This window comes from Falco punctatus (assembly GCF_963210335.1).
Source record: "Falco punctatus genome assembly, chromosome: 12".
NCBI lineage: Eukaryota > Metazoa > Chordata > Aves > Falconiformes > Falconidae > Falco > Falco punctatus.
In genome coordinates this window covers 26,337,803-26,360,782 of record NC_137592.1, presented here as the reverse complement: position 1 = coordinate 26,360,782, position 22,980 = coordinate 26,337,803, and the positions used below count along the sequence as shown (strand labels likewise).

The following is a 22,980-nucleotide window of genomic DNA, read 5'->3' as shown; positions in this document are numbered from 1 at the left end:
AATATCAGACAGTAACTCTTCTTCCTAATTCGTTTCTGGCAGTCTTTCATTCTGTTAAAAATGAGATATGTAAAGTATCATCTTGTGCTCTAGAATATAAGGTTTTTGTACCTTTTCTTGCATAACAAGAGTTAGTGGTAATGACTCATGAAGTTATTCAGCCCTTCATAAAAGACCAACTTTTCATTGACTTCATGACCTCCCTTACAAGCAAATTCCACAAGATGATTCCAGCATATGTCCATAAAGTAGTTGTGTCAGAATTTATTGCCTTGTAATTCAGCAATAATCTCCTTATTCTTCTAGTGAGCAAAAAATAAAGATGAGGAAGATGGACCAGTTCTTGCTTTCTTTTATTCTATAGACCTTATTTTAAACCTAAGAGCTATGTCTTTTTATGTAGCTCTAATCTCATGGATAACAAAATGGTTCTAATTCGACTTGGTTTGCTACCTTAAAGCTTTTAATACTCTGAATATGAATTTTGTTCCAAAATGTGAATCAACATCTTTCCACGCAATCTATTTTTGTCTTTTGATCTTTCTTTTATACCTTCATGAAAGAAGTGTGATTTTCCAGAGCCTTTCAGGGAGCAGCAATACATACAGTGTTATAAGCAATAGGTCTGTAGCATATAAACTGCCTGGCTTTGAGCTAGAGCATGAGTTAGTGGTGAGGGCACTCACTTGAAAGGCAGGAGACATGACTGTCTCCAGCTCTTCCACTGACTTGTTGTCTAACAGCTGCCAAGTCCTTCCATCTCTGCCTCTTTGTTTCTCCTCCCTCTGTTTTGTATTTTTGGTTAGATTTCAAATTATTTTCAGATGGAGGATTCTCTCTCCCTATGTTTGTGGAATGTCTAGCACAACAGAGCTTCAATGCTGACTGCAGTCTCTAGGCTCACCTTAACATAAATAAGAGGGACAGAGTTTCATTCTTTCCAAGGTACTGGGTTTTTGCTGTCTGCAGACCAAACATGGAATGCAAAATCACAGCCTTTGATTGCTAATGACCCATCTCTTCCTTGGTGTCTTCACCTAGTTGCTACCATGACATCTTTTTTCTGTGAATCGGTGTTTTGATTATGTCAGTTTCCCAGATCCTACAGAAAAGATTTCAGTAAGCTGGACAGGCATTTAAGGCAAAGGTAAGCTATGAGTATATGTACAGCACAGTGCATGTTGAGCCTGTGCCATGCAGTATGGTATTGAGATCTATATGGCAAAGTCCAGAGCCACATGGAGACAGTAAAGTAATAACCTCTACAATTTGTAAGTCAGCACTAGCTCTGCAGTCTTTGCAGGTCATGGTATACATGCACTTTTACTGTCCCTGGAAAAATGTGGCTACTCCAGGGATGCTAAAATCCCTGTACTTTCATGATGGAGAGCTTATACCATTTACTTTGTTTTGCCCAGACCTCCTACTCTGTAGCAATTTTTCTGCCAGCTGGCTGCCTTTCAAGTTCTGCTGTGTCTGTCTAGTTTGCAAAACGTTTTGAGATTTTGTTCTCTGTTCTCCGCTAATCCAAAAGAAAATCTCTGGGTTTTTTGTTAATTATCTGTTGCACCGATACAAATGAAATTTATTTTTTTTCTCTCAACTGGAGACCCACTTGAGCCTCCTGCTGTATTAGGAATGAGTTCGAGTGAGGAAAAAATGGATATTATATACTTATTTACTGATATAAATGCAGTCATTAGGTTATAATGGAAAACCATCAGTTTTAGTTCTTTCTGGTCTACTCTGCAAGGTGCAGTGCTGCTTGGAGTTGCCACAGCAGTTGATATTGTTGCCCTATGGTCCCTTCTCTGCTGCCATTCTGAGCCCCAGAGCTTCACTGCCTTCTGTCTTGCTTGTACTGTGGGGCTGACTTTGAGACAACTTTCTTCATGGCCTTTCCCCTGACACAAAGGGTTTGGGGCGTTTACCTTTTGTAGGTGTATTATATTTACTATAAATCTCCTGTTTCTCAGGACCAACGTCCTTCTGCAGAGTCCAACCAAATAAACAGACTTTGTTTAAAAAGATGAAGGCCCAGAGGGTCCTGTAGGAAACAGATCCTGTGACACAACCCAGTAACAAAACCAAGGGAACAGTCATCCTTTGCCTTTCTTTAGTTTATTTATCCTTTATTTAGTTACCAGAGTTTAACAAGGGAGTGATTTTGGCTGGAATATGAAAGCAACTGAGCTCCGCTATACTAATTGTGCTGGCTTTGAGGTTGGTGGAAGATTTGGTCCACCCTGAGTAGCAGTCTTCCCCAATTTGTACTGTCCTGCTTACTCCACAGGAACAAACTGGAGAGCTGTGCACTGTTTATCCTGAGCTCTTTGAAATGTGAATCACTCCAGGACAGCCTCTCCCAGGCTAGACTAGGAAAGCTTATTATCACTGATTTACAAGCCTTTAGAGATCAAAATGGGCCAAACCAACATTTCCTCCCTTCTCCTTTAAAACCACAACAGAGTGTCTGTCTGCTTTTGAAAGTAAAAATTCTTTCCATAGTGGTTTTATTCTTTTGCACTTCTACTGACAAATAATTTACTAATTTCTCCCAATTGTTTCAAAACAGCTTGCGATTAATGAGGTTTTTTGTTTAAATCATTAATTTCGTTGTTGTTTGGGCAGCAGCATCCACACTGAATTCAGCTGAGCTCTGGCAGTAACAGACCTAGTTCTTGGCTGTTCTGTAATGAATGTATGCTGAAGACAAAAGGGACAAGCCTCATGTCCACAGGGAGATGAGCACAGCCACCACCAACCACCAGAACTCCATAACATGGGCCACTTCAATGGCTTTGCAGTGGTGTCATATTCCCTCTATTTTTAGAGCGTGATCATTTTCTTCTTATCAGGTTAGGTGTTCACCTATGGAAAGTAATCTGCTGTTTCATAGCTTAGTTTATTAATAGAAAGATTGGGAAAGTGCACAGAAACAGGTTACTGGGCTGATAGAATTGCTAGGTTGTAGTACTTGTAAAATAGATTATGTCTCTCAGCTGCTAGTGGAAATACATTTTGCCATGGTGCTGGAATCTCACACAAGGATTTCTAGGGACATGTAGTCTCGTATCTGTCAGCACTGGCCAATGGCACAGCAAATGTAGGGGCTTAGTACGGAGCTCTCTGCTCTTGCTGCTTGGTTCTTGTGGTGCAAGTCCCTACACCTGTGTGCCCTGCATGCAACAGCAGCTCTTACTCATTGTGAAACTCCTTGGTTTAAAAATCCAGCACTATTAAAACATAAGCATTGCTGATGACATAATCCCAGTGTAAAGAAGCGTTAATCAGCTGAACATTGACTTTCTAAACTCTAGGAGGTCACCCTAGAGAATTTCTATAAAAGCGTAGAAATCAGTGTAAAAGAAGACAAAATGAGGGAGCTCTTTTGGATTAGGGAAGGTGTTTTTCTCTGTTTTGGTGGCAACCCACATATAAATTCTTAGTCTGCTGTTTAACTTACTGGAGTTGTCAAGCAACTACCACATGAGATATTATACTTTCTGAGACAGCAGTGGCACCCCTTTGCTATATAAAAGAGTCAGGTTGGGGTTCATGTTACCATTACTGTGTCTGTGTTGGGGCAGAAAATAATTTCACACAAATTAGAGCTTCTCCTGTGAGCCAGTTCAGGGAACAGCCTTGGTTATTAGCTGAGCTAAACTACACACCCACTCTCAGTAGTGTATGGAAGGGCTGCAGATGGTACAAAACAGTATGTGGATCTCTAATAGATCTGCAAGTACAAACAAGACCTCAGGGCTGTCAGAAACGGCGACTATCTGCTCTGAAGGAAAGGCACCATTCTTTGTTGCCTGGTGTCATGCAACCGTATTTGCATTATATATACAATATATACCAAAGACAGGTATGTAAGTATGCGTGTATCCTAAGGGGAAGGTGGTAGATGGCAGCTGTCAGTTGTATTGCTTGGTAACTGTTAATGATGAGAAGAAGAACCTGCAGATAACAGGAGACCGTATCAATATCAAAAGGGTAGGATTTGGGCTTCAGGCTGTGGAAAGCAGTTGAGCTTAAGTATTTAGTTTAAAATGTAACCTGTATCAGAATGGCACCCCTGTGTTTCAGTTATGAACCTGTGTATACTGTACACTGTGCTAAGCCACATATCCACAATGTATGTATGAACAAACTACCTTCTGGCTTGTCCCGTTTTTCTGCAGAATCAAAGAGTTCATTCTGGCACCCTCAGCCATTTTTTCCCCACTCCTAACCACATCAAGAGCATTCTTAGCATTTTTCCTAGGAGGTTACAATCATTTCAATCATAACTTGAATAAAAAATGTTGGCATTTGTCAACACATTTATAAAATCTTCACCTGGAATCTCTTTTTTCTTGCTAATGAAAAACACCTGCCTGCAGAAAAGCATTAATTGACATAAAAGTGCTAGCAACACAGCATGCAAACAGCAGATTTGATCTTGAGAACTATGCCCATGCCCTGGCTTTACTGCTTTGTTTTTTGTGCACTAAATAGCGAACCACAGTTGGCTAAATCTACATGAGGTTGCCACTTCTCAGACAGGGTGTGAGAGAGGCTGCCAACATCTTCCGTTCTTCCTCTGTGGGAATAAAGAAGAAGGAGCAGTGAATGAAAATGGAAAATAATGAGCTGGAAGGGAAAAGAGAAGATGAAGATGTGTGGAAGTTGCCCCGAAGTGAAGTGGGCGATAATGGCATTCATTTGCAGAGTGCCACTCCACACCTGCTAAGAACAGGGAGCTTCTGCAAAATTTGTTCTGTATTCCAAGAAATACAAATATATTGAATCAGGCACTGATAATGTTGATGTCAGTGTGTATAATTTTATTACTCTATTCTATCATCCTAAGAGCAATTGCTGAAAGTTGTCACAGTTTGCTTTTGGAAACAAAACCACCTTTGGAGAGACGTTTGCACATTTCCAGTGCCAAATGGCAAAGACACGTTGCCTCTCTTCATGTAAATGCACAGATCACACCTCAAAGAAGTCTGAATTAAGCCCTTTTGCTAATTTCTAGTTGCTAATTCATCAGCTGAAACACCTTCATTTCTGAAGAAGCAGAAAGAGAATCCATGGGGTGGGGGCTTGTTATTGCAGCAATGTTAACAGGAGATGTTAATACAGAGGTGCAGAGATGTTTTCTTAACTGAGAACAGCTGCACCAGAAAGGTTTCATTAACTTTCTTCAACCACACAAACATTTCAGGTTGAGACTGCTAAAGTCAATGAAGAGATTTAGGCCTATCACCAATGCCAACAGCTGGAAACCCTCAGGTACAGTCAGTTTCTAATGTATTGGTGAGATAGCATAAGGCAGGAGGGAACTCAGGGGGAGTTATCTGCTGTTATTTAAACTAAAACCACAGGAAAAATCCAGGCAGCAGAATGTGATTTGGGACAATAGCTGCTTCCTGAGCTATGTGCTGTGTGGAGCCCCTGCCCGTGGTGATCTGACCTGCTCTTCCTGAACTGGTAAGTGTCTGAGAAAGGCTGAAGAAGTGAAATCATATTTCAAAAGGATTTGTGGTTGCAAGCACAAGTTCATGTGCCCATCTAATCCCACCTAGAGTGAACTGCGCTTCAGAGGTAGCCTCTGGATAGTGGAAAAGTTTCAGATTGCCCAGCACTCATGTTTGCACCAGGAAATATGAAAGGGGATCTAAATACAGCTGTTAGGGAGATTTGCAATACCAGTGGACCATGAGCTTTGCAGTGCAGAAAATGCCCCACCAGTCCTGTTCCCTCACCTTCCTTCCTGCATGGCCCCCTTCCCAAGAAGAAAAAACCCACAACGTCAATCAGTCCACCTGTACTTGGCAACATGGAACCCAAACATGTGCATGCCAGGCACAGCTGGCTGTTTGCTACTATTGACCCAGTGTAGTGCAAGCTGCATACTGGTTGTTTGATCAAGATGGTTTGGGAGAAGGGAGTGTTGGAGAATAATTTGCAGTGAAATTAAGAAGCTGTATTTTCCCTGGCTGCCTACATTTCCCTCCTCTCTGTAAAATTCTTATTAACAATGCTTGCTTTGGGCATGTGCTTGTGTTGAACCTGGGGAATTTGTTTTGTTAAAAGAGGGCATGTGTGCCTGCCAGTAGATTTTTCTCTGCTAGTGTAAAATCATATGCATAGTACAATCTCTTCTAGATAAAGAAGGGTCTTTGGAAGTGAACCATGATTAAAAGTAACAGGAATATATTCCTGCACAGATAAACAAGTCGTACAAAGTGACATCTGAGGAAACTGGAGAAAGGCCACAGAACAGTGAAGGTGTGCAAGGGAAACAGGTCCTTCAGTGTAGCTTTGGAGATGGCAATGTAGATGAAAGAGTAGCTGGGCATAGTAAAAGGCAGAAAATGAGTGAAATGGGTTGTGACTAACAGTGCAGTAAAGATATGGATGAAAAAATGCTGTATTGTGTGCCTTCCAAAGGAAAGAAAATGACAGTAATGAAAAGAGAAAGAGTAGTACATGGAAAAGTGTAAAGTAAAAGCTATAATGACATGGCATGAAAAGGATACTATGAGGAAGTGGTTGGACTAAACATTTTGAGGTCCTTTCTGACCTGAATGGTTCTGTGGAATCAAGCAAGCCTACAAGCAATTAACACGTTATTGGATTCTTTGTGTTTTGGTGACACGTGGAAGCTTCATGGCTTCCAGCACCACTGTTGCAGGGTTCAACATATGCAGATATGCTTATGCTCTGTGCAGAACATATACTAATGTAATTCTTACCTCTTGTTTTATACTTCTGCTTTGTCTCTCTTAGTGTGAAGGACATTAATATCTTTGGCTGTTTGTCATATTGTAGTCAAATAAACAGAGAAGGTAAAAAATAGTAGAGTGTTCCTTAAACAGTAAGCAAAGTAAGAAACTCGGTTGACAGTTTCCCAAAGTGTTGGGGATAAAAATAGTCCCAGTCAGTGAAAAAATTTTCAAAGTTCAGCAAAGTGTCACCTAAATAGAGTAGCCAGATGTTTAAGTGTGCACCTATCTGGCAATTTCATTTAGCTATTTAAGCAAGAAAACCTTCTTCTGAAAGCCTATCTTCTTGTCGTTCCTGAGTATTGGCTTATCTGAAAAAAAAAGTCCTTTGATAAATAATGTGTGATCAGATCTGGACAGTAGAAAAAAACCCCACCATAAACCCTCCAACATTGTTGTGGTTCTATTTCTTCTGCAGCAGAAAAAGGTACAGTAAACTCTTTGTTCCCTCAGTCTTATTGAGAAAGTACTTCTGTTGGAAAGGTCAAAATGATTGGCATTGATTTTATGGTATCACACTTGCACATGTTTTTCTGGCACATGGAGATGTGGCATGTGGACCTTTTGCCTATGGAAAAACCAGGCTCCTGATCCCCTTTTTCAGCCTCCTCTCTAGTTTGCATGGAAGCTTTTCCTCACAGCTAATCGTCAGCAGTGTCTTTGGGGATTCTGGAGTGACAAAAGCCCTCTCCCCAAGTACTTTAGCTCATGGTTGAACGGCGTTGTAATTTTATGTCTGCTTTTCTAGTCTAGTTTTGAGTGGTGTCTATAACTATTCTTTCCTAGAAACAAAAATCACTGAACTCCTATGGTGAAAGGCACAGGCTTCTTGAAATACATTTGGGAACTTTGAGATGCTTAAGACTTCAGCATTCCCAAAGATTCACAGCTATTTTTGTGGTTTCCAGCATACTTCCAAAGCAACAGGAATTGGATCATCTAGAATGTGACCAGCCAAAAAATCTAGAGCATGGTGGAAAGGTCCCTAAAATATCTGGTGTTGAGAGTAGTTGTTTGGCTTTTCTGGCATCACTTAAATAAGATGGTTCTTATTATAATCTTCTGCTTTTCACATGGACTGTACCAACTCACCTCATTTTGAATCCCAAGATACTTTGTGATTTCTTTAGATCCCCTATTGCAGTATTAAAGCATACGATAATCTTAAAATTTGTGCAGCTCACTGTGTTAAAGTAATCTTTGAGATTCCATGTGCGTGAAAGGAAAGCTTCAAAATGTGGTGCAGGTATTCCTGGGAGACTCAGAAACCAACGGGCAAAGGAAAAGAATCACATGCCTTTGTATGTGGTCACATATTTTCTAAGTTAAATGCACATGAAGTTGCCCTCTTTCTCTTTCCTCTTGATTACTCCCTCCAGACCACTTCACATTCAGCTGATGTATCTGTTTGTTTATTCATCTCTTCAGCACACATCACTCACAAGCATGCTGAAGAGGTTCCCGTTAGAGAAATGAGAACTCCCAAACATGTTATTGCTGTTGCTTATCACCTGGAAAGGACAACCAGAAATTGTTCTGTGGTCATTTGAACGTTATGCAATGGGGGCTGAATGCGTCTTTGTTCCAATTACCAAAAGCACTAAAATACTACTTTCTGAGAGCTGAAGAACAAAATACTGCCCTTGGAAACACACATCTGTCTAAACCTTGAAGCCTTTCTCGTTGCATCCAATTCTGGAGGAATATTTTTAGCTGTTGAATTTAGCCCTTCAGAATGTCTTGTGGTTTCTTCCAGGACGGAGCTCAATAAATTACTTTCTTCACAAACAACCAAAGTGTGGTTCGGTGGTTCGGGTCTCCTGCAGGGTTCAGAAGTTCAGAGCACAAAAGCCCATCTCAGTGTCTATCTTCCCATACACAACCAGCAATGGTTTCCACGGATGGGGTCTAGGCCATGAATGCTTGCAAGGGTCCATGCCAGTCCTGCTCTCTGCAGCAGCTTTAGAGCAGAGGAGCTGATGTTTATGTCCCTTGTGTCTCTGACACCTCTGTTTGGACTTGGGCAGAAGCCGGTCCCAAGAGGAGCAGACGTGCTTGCGCACGCCCGCCTGCCCCCCCATGCACACACATACCAGGGGCACCCAAGCTTGTGAAGGTTTTTCTCTGCTGCCTTAATTAAATCAATATTGTTTATTATGTGGGTCTGTTTTCTTTCTTTCAGCACCTCTGTTTTTAGGTTATAATTCCTTTATATCTTCATTGTTTTTGAGTAATTGGACAAAGTGTTTCCCAGCTTAAGTTTTTAGCAAATGGCAGGAATCCCAGCAGCCATGTCACAGGGCCAGAGTTTTGGTATTTCCAGAGCCACACATTTGCCCAGGATATTTATGTCATATTTAGTTTGGTTACTAAAAGCAGAATTTTAAGAGTGGGATTTTTTTTTTTTGTGCTTTTAAGTGTAGATTTACTTCTGGGATTAGTACCTCAGCAGCTATGGGTTTGACTCTTCAGCTAGGGGCTTAGGCCCGGGGCCCTGGGCCCAGCTCTGGCAGCTGAACTTTGCTTACAGCCAGTGGGTCTGGCCCCGAGGGGGCCAAAATCCCAAATCCCCGCTGAGGGAATGATGCCTAACCAAAATGTGACACAGCTGGGAGAAGCCCCCAGCACCTTTTCTGGCACCCATCTTCCCAGGCTGAGGCGAGGGCTGTAACCCGGCCCTTACACTGCCACAGCTTCAGCCACCTCTATGGCCTCTGGATAGGAAAAAGAGGGTTGATTGTGTCCCCCTGTGTTTTTGAACCGAAGGAAAAGAACAAATAAAACCCATGTAATAATCTTTTTGGGATGGGCAAACAGTCTATAGAGATGAGAGGCTTCTGACTGGATTTGAAACTGAGGCTTTAAAACCAGTTGGTAGCAGGCCTCCTGTGCATCTTTGCAGATACCAGGCTTGGAGGCCAGTGTGTGAATCCTTCAAGCTGCTGACAACCCTTGCTGCTCACTAACGCTAACAGGACTTGAAATCTGCTTCATAGGATTGGGCCTAAAAAAATTCCAGTACAGCCACCTTCGCAGCATCTGTAAGTATATATGTGGTAAGCATATCCTTGCTGCCCCTTTGCTGTTTTTCCCAAACTCATCCTTTGGATAAAATCAGGTGTATTTTGCTGATGTTTCTTAGAAGCCTCTGTAATCCCTGTACATTTGGATGATTCTCGGAGGAACTGTAACTACAAGACTACATAAAATTTTACATTAATGACTTTTATACTTCTTAGGATCACCTATCATGACAATTAAATATACTTCTGCCTTGCCAAGAAGGAGATCTGAGTGCATTTTCAGTCAATTTGAAAAATACAGCCTGAATTAAATGTGATTTTTGTATCTGGAGTTCTTGCAGGATCAGCCTTTGGGTGGATATCCAGCTTTGCACATACAGTTTTCTATATAGTAAATGTATTTGCAAAATTCCTCATATCCTTTTTATCAAGAATAAACATTGCTGAAAGGCATGTATTCCTGATATCAAAACAATGGTCAACTGCAAGAAGTTGAAGGTCTGACTCACAACATGAAATCACAAAGGAGAAAAGGATGTTCCAATTAAGGCTAAGTCTCTATCTGGAGAGCTGAAGGACTTGAGAGGGTTTCAGAGCTTCAGGGCTGGGTACATGCCCAGGTAGCATCCTGATTCTGTGTTGCACTGAGGCAATGATATATAGCAGCTCCCTTCCTGCGGTGTGTTTTCCAGGAAGGAAATCCTGGGCTTGTAGGCTGTAAAGGAGTCAGGTTAAGCTCTGGTCAGAGACTCTGCCTGGACGACATGGGACCAGGGACCTATGCACTATTTGTTCTTTGGAGGAAAAGCATACAGAAGGGAACATACAGAGTGCAGCCCCTGCTTGGTCTATGCATAGGTTTTGAAAAGTGAGACTTGACAGCATCTGGGTGCTTAAATTCCCCTGGCATGTGGATCTGGCTTTATCTGACTTTCTGACTTTTTCCCTGGCAGCTTGAGGTGCTCCTCTGCTTGTGTTCACAACTTTTCCAGTCTCAAAAAGATGGTGCAGATTTGCACTATGCTTATGTCTGCACCTGAACAGGATCCTCAAAATAGACACTTCAGCCAAGCCCTTTAGAAAGATTGTGAGGCTCACAAAATGAACACGGAAGCTACTACTTTTAATGCAGCAACAGGAAAACCGCTCTCCTTTGCTTTCATATTTGCTTTTTTCTTTCATTTTTTCAATAATGTAATAGGGATAACATTCATGTAAGAAATCCAGTTTTAATTCTTTCAGTCTCCCCCATCTCACTGCTTATGAGGGTATCTTACTGATCAGGCCAAGCCGGACACAATTCCTTCATCTCATTCTGAATCTGTGTCAATATGACAGAATTTCACTAGACCACTGTGACAACATAACTTTGTGACCTGAGGTGATCAGTAAGGAGGGTGATACCATGGATTTTTCTCTGAGTTCCAGGGACTTTCAGTAGATTTTATGACAAACAAGGATTAGATAGAAGGCAGAAATCATCCAGGGGAGATTGATGACTAATTTTAGGCAGCTGTTAACTCAGTGGATTGACAATGAACAGATCACTACCTAAAGTACTTCAGTTTCTGATCCCATTATGTTTAGCTTGCTCTGTGTTGAAAGCTGCTATGTATTGCCTATCACTTGGGAATTCTATTATGAAGGCCATAAAACTAAAAGACATTGCATATCCTGGGTTTTAAATACTTACCTCTTTTATTAGATATGCCCCTTGATCCCTTTTGCCCAGCTTTGACAAAATCTGTATTATTGGTATATCTTTATGTAGGGACATTATTTGTAGCAGTAATATTTTAAACATTCAAAGCCTCAGCTGTTGTAAACTCACAAAGCAGCGATGGCATGAGGAGTGGGCCATGGAGACAAAGGGGAAAGTATGTAGCTGGAGCAAGAGGCTTTAAGCTCAGTCCTACTTCTAGCTTTCCTTCTGCCTTGCTTAATTTCCTTGAGGAAGACCATTTCTTTCTGGACTTTGCTTTACTCATCTATTAAAGATGAGACTTGATCTACAGGAGTATTGGGAGGCTCAATGAGCTTTCACTGGAAGCCCTCTACTCCAAAAACGTTGAGAGGAGACATGAACTGTTTGCCATAGAGAGAAAACTGTCCTATTGCCTTTCCATCTTTCTCCCCTTCACGTTCCTGTTCATCTTTTACTCTGGTTCAGGCTCCACAGGAAGTCGAGTACACTAGTTAAGACAGAAAAAAACTAACACAATAAATAAAGCCAAATGCATCTGCTGGATTTCTGGGTTGAACGGGTGTACTGGGCAGTTAAAAGTAAGGCATCAAAGGCAACAGGTAGGACTCCACAGCTAGGAGTCAGAGTGGGGAGAGGAGAGTTGGGAAGGGAAAAGGAAGGAAAGAAGGCAGAGTGGGGCCTTCCCTATGATATCTAACCTCATCCTGGCTTTAAGATATTAGACCCAGCCCAAATATAGCAAAAATATAATTTCAGACTTGCCTCCTGGGTGTTTCTTCCAGCTTTGTGTGCAGTGTCTTGCTATTTGACCACTCTCAGGGAGAGACACTACATTAGAAAAATCAAACGTCATACTGGAAAGTACGAACAGATGTATAGACTACCAGACAAATGAAATAATCTTTTCTCACTACTTTATACTGGTAAAAGCCCAATGCCACACTTGAAGACAGACAAAAGAGAAAAAGTGGAAAGAAAAGCAAGGAGAATATTAGATCTAGAACTATAAATTAACAGGAAACTTTGGAAGAATTGGGTTGGATAACCTAGAGACCTTATAACACTCTCCAAAGATGCAAAAGGCAAAACTAAGGGGAACAATCTGCCCCCATGTCTACTGTGGATAGAACAGAAAACTGACTAAATTTTCAGGAAAAATGCTTAGGTTAGAGATTATGGAGTAGGTTTTAAGGGTCAGCCTGTGGACAAGTTGCTGAAGGACATTGTGGATTCTCTTCATTTAAATGTGTTAAAGAACAGGTTAGACTAACACTTCTCATTTGCAATGCATCCCGAGTAGAACATGCACAAAAGGCAAACAGTGTTGTATTAATAGTTAGAACTGATACCTCCTTGCTTTATATTTCATCTTCCGCCCTCTTGTTCGTTTATTTGAGTGCACCAAGAAAGAGATCAGTTGAGCGTTCAAATTTTGGCATCATTCTTCTTTTTAGATCAGTAGGAAGAAATTATTCTCCAAGAGAATAATTTACACAACCACGGAACACATCAGGCTGGAAAAGCCCTCAGGAGATCTGTAGTCCAACCATCTGCTTACATGAGGCCAAGGCCAGCTATGAGGTCAGACCAGGGCTTCATCAAGCTGAAAACTTTCAAGGATGAAAGCTGCACAAGAACAAGGCAACCTGTTCTACATCTTGAATGTCCTCACGGACAGTTTATTGAAGTCTTTCTTCTGGTGTCCCCAACACTGGATGCGCTGTTCTGTATGGTGTCTAAGAAGGGCTGAGTAGAGGGAAAGAATCCCTTCCCTCAGCACGATGGCTACGTATTGGTGGCTATGATCCTGTTGATGAAGTCCAGGATGCTGTTGCCTGTCTGCTGCTGGGGTGCCCTGCTTGTGCTCTGCCAAGACCCCCAGACCCCTTTCAGGACAGCTGCTTCCCAGCCAGTCCCCAGCCTGTACTACTGCAAGGGGTTCCTCCTTCTCTGGTGTGGGACTCTGCCTATGCCCTCCTTGAATTTCATAAATTTCTTGTTGGCCCATTCCTCCAGCCCATTTCTATCCTAGATGGCAACCCTGCCCTCGAGCCTATCAACTGTTCCCCTCACTTTAGTGTCATCTACAGGCTTGATGAGGGTGCACTCCATCACCCACTCCAGATCACTGGCAAAGATGTTAAACAATGCAACTTCCAAACAATATGTTGCTTCTAGTTTCTTATAATCAGGACCACCTTGTAGTCAGTACGTTTATTTTCAGTAAGAATAGGTGCCAGTTAAGAAGTGTCTATTATACTCCAGGCAGGTGGCAGCTGTGGAAAAATAAGAATCTTTTACTACTTAAACCAGCTGCATTAAAACTATGGAAAAATGTCTGACCAAAGTAATCAATCTCCGTGGTGGCCTGGTAAACAGAACATATACACTCTGAATTGCATCTACACTGTGCATGATTCTTTCTTGTCTTATTACTTACTTACATTGCCAGTTAGGAGGTAGTTTTCTTATATTAGATCACTAAAGAATGCACTGCTTGATCAATTATCCCCGAGTGAACTGAAATAGAATAGCTGATAGCCCACATTTTTAAGTTGTGACATTTATTTAATTTTGTGTGCATGTGCCTGTAGACACATTATGGTAGAAAGCCTTTAATGAGAACAGTTTGTTGATTCTCTGAATTCTGCATGTACTTACTTGTTCTTATTAAGCAGGCATTCTGGTCTATAGAAACAATCGAAACCACCTGCATTTCCTTTGAACCAGAGCCTCGCTTTCAACTGAGCATCCTAGTATTGTAATACCTCATCATACGCACAGTAGGAAAAAGCACTTACACATTTCACTCCCTCTGTGTGTATCCAGTGAAAATTTGCCAGGCACGTAATCATGCATGTGTCATTACAAGAGAGCAAAACCGATTTAGTCAGTCTTTATTTATTTTTAAACGAGGTGTTCAAAATGCGAGGCAGGGCCTAGGCAAGGGGCAAAGAGCAGTGTGGCCACGAGAGTGACCCATGGAGCTCTGTGCTGGCTGGTAAGCCAGTCCCCTTGGCACAGGCCAGTCCTGGACAGAAATATATTAGGCTCTGGAATCCAGAGAGCCATAATGAGCTGGTACAGCACTCATACTGGTTAGCCCTGGTGAAAGGCTAAACCCTGCCAGACTTGGGCTGAGCTTCTCAGCACCGCATCTGCTCTGCAGCAAAAACGTGCCCCGAGAAGTTTGAGTTTCCAGCAGCTATTGAGGAACCTCAAGGGGTTTCCAGGATCTTGGGGGACACAGTGCCAAACAGGGAATTGCCAGTTGTCCCATGGGAGCTATAAGGTACCAGGAAAGGAAGGTGTAGTGCTTTGAGAATGGGCTCTGCCTGTTCAGTGGATCTTATGGGTTGTTGTCCTGCTCTTCCCTGCCCTAAACAGAATATGTATTTAAAAGCATATTTCCAATCTCATTTCAAAGGCACAGAGAAAGCACTTCACTTGTCCTTGTCCGAGCAATCCAAGAGGAATATATGTAATGTGTTGGGAATAAGGACAAAGAGCATTTGTATCTTTAGAAGTTATAAGCCATACTTAGTGGCAGTGATGAGTTTTACAAGGCAATACAAGTAAGTAATGACTAAAATGATGGATCAGTTCAGAGGTAGCACAAAAAATTTGGGCCTGATTATGGCCTCACTCAGTTTACTCTAGCATGTCATGACAGTCTGAATGAAAAGAAACAACCCCACAACAGTTCTAGTAGTGTTACAGGGTGCTCTTGCCCTTGTTAATCACACAGTGGGTTGTAGAAGTGCAAGGCAGTTTAAATAACACTTTTGTTGTTCTGCAGATTCACTGCTGAGTTTATTCCAAATTAGTTTTCATCTTTTAACTCTCAGGCTTTAACTAGCAGAGTTATATGTTATCTTATTTTCCAGTACACAAGGGAGTGACTTAGTTTCATGGGAAGAGCTCTCTGCAGAGTCAGTCAGATTAGATTTAAAAAAATAATTAGGTTCTTACATACAATTGAAAGACATGTTCTGAACTATTCTGTGCTTGATTCTATCTCAACTATTTAAAACTTCTGGCAAAGACGATAATGACAGTAGATTCAAAATCTCTCTGGTGAGTCTTACGTGCTTCTTGCTGATAGGTGTATGCACATGTAAGAACAGCTCCACCACTGTGTTACAGTTTGAGTAATCACTTAGTCTAGAGCACAAATGACAAGATGTGTTAGAAGTTTTCACCTGTTCAAATTGTTGGAGATTCTGATACAGCTATGCATTGTTGTTCCTTTCAACAGGTGTGACTATGAGATCCAGAGACAACATTCTCAGTAGTAGGAATTTTGTTTTTGTCCAGTTCACTGTCGTAGTTGAGGGTAAAAAAGGGGTAATGAGTTTCATGTACTTTTAATTCAGGTAATACAGAGTTTTTCTGTTTCTTATTACTCAGCCTTACATCAGGGAGAATTTATCAGTTTCTTTATTTATGACTAGATTGACCTCTACTTAATCTTTGACCCATGATTCCTAGAGTCTCTAATCCTTTTTTGTTCTCAGTGCTTCGTTCTGTTATCATGAAGTCTTTGAAACCCTGACTCTGAATTCATCTGGGCTGCACTGGCAGCTCTGGGTGATGATGGTGGTAGTGGTGTCATTGATTAGCTGCAGGCTTCTTTATCCTGAACTCAGCTAATAAGAATTTCTCATTTTCAGCAGATGTCTCTCCTCCTTTGTGAAATGGGGAGTTTTTGGTCTAGTGATGTGAAAGTCTAGAAACTTGCCACTTAGTCGACCACCTGGGGAGCTTCTCTGATTGTATAAAAGCAGTTCACTAGAGTGTAATTTTATGAAATGCTATTTCCAATGTTATTTTTCTCTCCTATCAGTCAGAAAAGTGTTTTTAAAGCCCATTTAAAAAAATGGGATAACCATACAAATACAGGCATTCCAAATGTCTTTTTATATAAGTTCACATACATAAAAATATATGTTCACTATTAGTCCTGTTACTAATAGTGTCTAGTTAATGTACTGACCTCTGTGCAGTCTAGGCTCCTGATCCTGAGTAGTCTAGGTAAGGGGTCCCAATGGAGCCTTTGGACTTCCCTGGGGACCTCAGTTCCATTCCCTGACCTTGAGACAGACATACCTGTAACCTGGCTCAAGTGAATTGAATTTCAGTGCTTCCGATCTCACTGCTGAAAAAATGAGAGTCATGGCACCTAACAGAGGAAGTGGATGTGGAGACCTATTAAAGATACCCTCAGACAATGTGGTAAGAGCAACTAGGGAGGAATCTCAGGGAAAATACAGGCCAGAGAGGCAGAAAAACCATGCTTTTCCCCCTAAACCTCCATTTCAACTTGCTTTTTCCTCCAGCGGTCTTCGCTCATGCTTATTCAGAGAGAATTGGATTTAAGCACAGACTTTGAGTGAAATAAAAGAAATATATCAAGTCCATAACAAGTCATGATCTTATACAGATAAATAGGTCTTGTCAGCAAGGTCAAAGCCAGAGACAGCAGAAATAAGAGATGCTACTATTGCCCTGAGGCAAATAAAGCTGCTGGAAAGTGGTAGTTTTGCCACAAACACAGAGATCAGGCACAGAGAGGAGGTCTAGATTTAGGTAGCTGAGCACTTTCTGTGGTTGAGACCACTTAACCCTTTATGGTGTCAGGTCTCCAGCTGAATTGTTAGAAAATGAAATCCAGCTAGAGGTCTTCTACATGCTGTATCAAATTTAATTCAAAGGGTGAGACAAAATGAGTGTGTGATTTAGAGGGCCATGTGACCAAACAAAGAGACTCACGATGCAGACATTTAAAGTTAAGGGAGATTCATCCTGCCTTGGGATTCAAGACATGATGCTGCTTTCTGAAATGTTTTTAAGATCAGGCATAGGGATTCCTAAATCAACACAAGCAAATAGAAAAAGAACATGTGGTAGTTACATCAAGGTACAATATGGTGGGCATTCACCTAATTTTTAAATACTCTTCTAGGCAATAACAGGCAATGTGGTGAAAATATGGCCTGAAATAAGGATCCTTCCATTTTACAAGCCCACTTAAAATTTCCGTCTTTATAGTGTACTTTAAAAGAAGCAGTAATCTTAATCCCTACAATCTTGACCTCAAATTACATTTTAGTGTTTTCTTCATAGCAAAAGAGATGTGATGCAGATGGCATTACCTCATGTAAATCCCGATGGCAAATTATGTTCCATTGCTACATGCATGGCATTATTGCATGCTAACTCTGGAAAATGCACAATACCTCTTTTAGTGGAAATCTCTCTTCTTGAAAAAAATCTGAAATCTGAGAGAGGAAACCAAATAGGCCAGGAACCCCTATATTTTATGGAAATCGCGCAGTGAACGTGTGTTGGGCCAGATCTTTAGACAAGACTGGCAAAACAGATACAGCCTCCTCAGTCAGAAGGTCTGGCCTATTATATTTTATTTTCATTCATGGCTAATAGCACTGGATTACTACCCAGGAAATGTGGGTTCAGCTGTGAATTCTGCTGCAAGCATGGTGCAACCATGGGCAATTCAGAGTTGCCTTTGCTTTTGTGTGTAAAACATAGCCAGCGTGGCTTACCTGGGCAGCCCTGGGTGTGCTGTTACGGTGGTAGGATCAATATGGGTGTCCACAAAGATCACGCACATCTGGTTAATGGTTGGTATTTGTATTTTCTGACATTTTTAAGACCTTTGCTTTGTAGATTTCACTTTCATCTAGGAACGCTTTAGTACAAAAGCCTAGGAACTCCCAGTTATCTGGATGGAAACAAATGTCTTGAAAATTAACATTTTTTTTTTTTTTTTTTTTTGAGGCAAATAGTTCTAATGATGCAAAACACCAAACTTTGGTCAAATAAGAAAAATAACCTCTTTGAGGCAAGCCTCTTTCCCATAAATTGAAACCTCTGAATGAAGTGCTTGCCAAAGAATGCTCTCTTCCTGGAACACAGGGAGCAGAAAGCCAGCAACTTGCTTTGAATGTGTCGAACCAAATTTTACAGCTGTATCTGACTTCTAGACTGACCCTGAGCCTGCCTTTTTTCTTTTCCTCAGAAATACTACTATGGCTTCTTCCAATTCATTGATATATTCCTTAAGGATTGCACATAAACTTGGAGATTTCTGGACAAAAATACCTTGAATATGAAACTGATCATAAAGCTACCAAAAGCCTAATAACACTCCCTGACCATTCTTGTGGTATAAAAATATAACTAATGTTAGTCCAGTGAACAGCAAGTAAGACTCTGGAGGGCTCTCTGCAAGTCTGTTTTGGCTATAGTATTACTTTTCCCCGTTTAACTTTGTAAACCTGTAATTGGCAATAAAAGAGACCGCACTTTTGCTTTTTTAACTAATATTTATTTAAACCTTACCATAAGGTGCACATAGTGGTTTCTTTTGTTTCCAGCAGGATAAAATTCATAAGCAGAGACCAATTTATCATTTAAAAATTTATTTTGTGTTTTCAACTTAAAATGTCCAGCTTCACAATGTGTTTTTAAGAGACCTAGCCAGCTTTTTTTCAGAGCCTTTCAGTGCTCTCTTGTACATGTGGGCTACTGTGTGGGACCCCATACTGGAAATAGAGACCCTCTTGGATAAAGACAGAGGACCCGTTCTCATGGAGTGTATACGTGTTAGTCAGCTAGGCAAAGGTGCCTGATCCTGATTATGCTGCCATGAATCTGGAGTTACTTAATATGAATATTTCAAATGTGCAGCTACTTCCATACAAACATAGACCAAGTAGGGCATAGTGTTTGGATCCATGTATCTATATGTTCTGACCATGCATGTTTTTAGAGTGGCTCTTTTCTCTTTGAGGTTGACAGTGATTTTGTCTTTTAGTTTTAGAGAAGTGGCAAGACGATAGGTCTTCTAAGGTAAATTAAATAGAAAAAACAGACACTGAATTGAAAAAACAAAGGGTAAATGTTTTTATGGAGTTGTACACATTTGTAGTGAAAAAGCAATAAGCAAGAGTGAAAGCCCTCAACATTTCAAGTCGTCTGTTTTTTGCTGGACAATGATCTTGTCTGCCTGTTTCAGTCTGAATAAAAAAAAAAAAACCAAACATAATTTTGGGAAGATGTTCATATACATGAATTTTAGGTTTGCATGTGTTTTAAATGTTCATGGAAAATAATCTTCACTTAATCCACCCATGCAAGACCCTCATCTTTTAATTACTCTGAATTTTATCTAATGTGCAAGACTAATGATATACTAAAAAGACAAGAATTATAAGTAGAAAATGCATCAGAAACCAGGAAGGTAGACTAAGCAAGGTACCATGGTATACTTGCTGTGTTCTGTATACACTTTCTGAAGTACGCTCTGCCATCTGATGTCAAAGTCAGGACACTAAGCTAGATGCATCTTTAGCTTGACTCTGTTACAAGAGTTCTTATGTTTCATCTTACGAAGAGAAAACATCTGGAAATAAAAGTTTTGTCTGAGGCTGGGCTGAGATTCTTAGTTGCCTTTTTTAAAAAAAATATCATGTTGATTGTTTTCATCATGTAAATATGAACAACAGGAAAAATCTGTCAGGGTTTGATGAGATGTTGTGTCAGAGCACATAAAGTTTTTCTCAGCTCTGATTTCAGACTTTCATAGTGAAACCATCTGTCGAGGAGCTCATTTGTTTTGTTTTATTTATCAGAGCAGATTATCTCTTCAGATAATATTTCACAAGATCCAAGGGAAAAGCAGTGATAGATTTGGCTGTTGAATTCATCAGTTAAAACTAAGCGCAGGCTCATTTGCTGTGTTACAAGTGTCATTTAGGAGACTTGGACCATCAGTGTAGCAGAAACCCAAGGGAGCATAATCACTGCCTTCTTAGCTGGCACTGACACTCAGAGATGCAAGTAAAGACTTCCAGAGGCAAAATATGAGGTTAGTATGTGATGAAGAGCCAAGGCACCCTGGCTGAGCAGGCTCCCACTAGCTGCGGGTAGCACACTGCGAAAGGCTTGTAACGTATGTGCCATTGCATTACATAATGGGAAGTGCTTTGGTTACATGCAGAATATTACTGCACTCTGTAATCATCCCCTTCTTGTCTGAGTTCAGTGACAGCTTTGAACTTGCTGATTGCTTTGGCAGGAGTAAATAATAGAGAAAAGAAAGGTTTTTAGACCGACTCTGCCATTATGGTGGTAAACACCTTTCCCAGTTGTGGGAGGCTGACATTCCCCCAACATCTGGAGATCATCCCTCACATCTGGTGGTTGCTGGCTCTCCTCTGCTGTAGCAGTATTTCCTCAGCTCCTTGGCAGAGCAGGTGCTCACAGTGGGAGTCTGCTTCTCTTCTTGCTGTGTCCCACCAGCTTTTTGCCTGCTGCCTCCAGCCCAGCACAGGAGGGACAGGGCAGAGACAAAGGTTCTGATGACACAGGCAGTGAGTATGCAAGGGCTGGTGGTGCCCAGGTCAGTGCTGGCTCAGAGGTCTGTTCCTCCAAGATGCTGTGTTTGCAACAGCCAGTGTGTCACCTCCGCCATCAAAGGACAGCATGGGAGTGAGCCCCCTGGCTCTGTGGCATGGATTCAGGAGGCAATTCTCGCTCTGTTGCTTTTGGAGTGAGTGCATGTGCAATGTAGGTAAAGGTATTTAGGCTCTATTTCATACTTACACAAGCAGGTTGGAGTTGTGTAAGAAACTCATCTCTCGGTCCACTACAGATGTGACCAACAAAATCTTCATGTGACCTAGAGCAACACCTACATGCCTGGAAATACTGAGAGGGGCAGGACCCCCAAGGGATGACAGTCAAGGGGGTTCCACTGCTCTGCTGGAGAAGGAGCAGAGGTGGGTCCAAAAGTAACCCAGACAGAGAACTTCTGCTAGCTCAGTCATTGCATCCCTTGCTCCTGGCCACGTGAGCAGACTCAGCTTGGGGGCTGTGCTGGGTTGGTAAATCCTTGTGTCAGGCAAAGCAAAGAGAGGTGGGAGAATCCAGACAGGCACAGCATTGCACCTCCCAGGAGCATCTGTAGGTAGAGGACTTCTCACCGTGGGGGTATGTGTGTCTTTCTGCTGAAATTTTTACCAGTTCCATGAAATGTGGGGCCAGGTTTCTGAGAGGCAGCTGCCTGCTGGCTGAAGCACTTTTCTGTGTCCCCCAGAATTTTTGTGTCTCTGCTATGATTCTCTTATTCTTGTAACTTAAATGTACAAGTGTAACTTCTCTTTCCCTTGGGCTTGCCTAACATGGAGTTTTTAATTAACATCTGCCTCTTTGACTAACATAGTCCTTGTTCCAAGTTTTTAAATGGTATCTTAGGGAATGTCACTGTTTTGGACAAGATCTTTTTCATACTATTTATCTGTCTTTGTAATTTCTTACCCTGTGTGCCATTCTATTCTGTTTATTTCAGCTATCCTCAGGCACCATAATTTTGGTATAACTGATATTCAGTAGTTTTCTGATCCAAGGCTTTAAGTCATATTTTACTCCGTGGGATTAGCCCTGCATGAAACCACACAGTCCTGGATTAGACATTAAGAATATAGATCATGTTTTAAAAATTCATTTATGCAACTGTTGGGTAAAATTAGACTCAGACAAGCTGTTCTTGTCACAAGCCCATGAAACTTCTCAAGACCTTCCTCCCTTAACCAAAGCTATTTGCCTACAGGGCATGAAGTATCTACAATACTACAATGTGAAAAACTGCGTTTCGTGGTTGGTTGGTAACATGTAATTGCAAGTGGATTATGAGGCTGGTTATCACCACATTATATTCTTAAAAACACTGAGAAATACTCGAGTAATCTGAAGAAAATTTTATTGGTGTCATACTTCTGCATCGACAATAAATTTCTAGGCTCAAGTGTCAGGTATCTTCTGCCCCATGAGGACCCCAGACAGTAAGTCACAGACATCTGGACAGCATCCTCATGGAAGAGGTAGGATCTACTGGCATGTAATAGAGCCTGTGTAGGACATGAAAGTGATTCCAGATTAAAGGATGAGAAATGCATTTTCCTGAGAAATGATACCTCATGGCTCAAGTGCACAGAGACAGCAGTTAGAAAGGGACCATAATTTTAAATTCTGTGCTGTCAGTTATAATTCACAGCATGTTCCACAATGTCACACACATAAACAGACTCAGTGGCTCCTGAAAGACTGCAGTTTCTTGGTGCTCGAAGCAACCCTTTCCTTCTCTTTATGTCTGGAATTGTTTGGAAAGTTTATAAACAAACTAGTATTTGTAGGTTTAAAACATGAAGGGGTTTGCATCTGAATGATTGAAGGTTCTTGCTAAATTGTAATCACTGTTGGAATTTAGGTCCAGATTCACAGATATGTTTAAGTGTCTAAACAGACACAGATCCTTCTGCAGCTCCAATGCAGAAATAGCTACTGTGATGTGGGTTTCCTCAGATGAACGGTCCTGCAGGCAGTAGGGAGGCTGTGAGAAAGATTCAGCTACAAGAGAAATTGTACAGTCAAGTGACCTAAGCTCAGA

The 22,980-nt window shown here is 41.3% G+C and overlaps 1 protein-coding gene across 10 annotated transcripts in view; it reads left to right on the top strand.

Moving 5' to 3' along the window:
• Positions 1 to 22,980, top strand: part of SLC30A10 (solute carrier family 30 member 10) — a 146,301-nt gene that overhangs the window by 72,793 nt on the left and 50,528 nt on the right. For 5 of the 10 annotated variants that reach the window (XM_080408550.1, XM_080408552.1, XM_080408549.1 and 2 more), the window contains one exon: positions 1 to 22,980. This exon is cut by the window's left edge; it is cut by the window's right edge and continues 19,480 nt beyond it. The exons of 3 other annotated variants lie outside the window; for them this stretch is intronic. The gene's annotated coding sequence lies outside the window, so the exon portion shown is untranslated. 2 more of the 10 variants (XM_080408555.1, XM_080408553.1) reach the window with 1 other exon arrangement.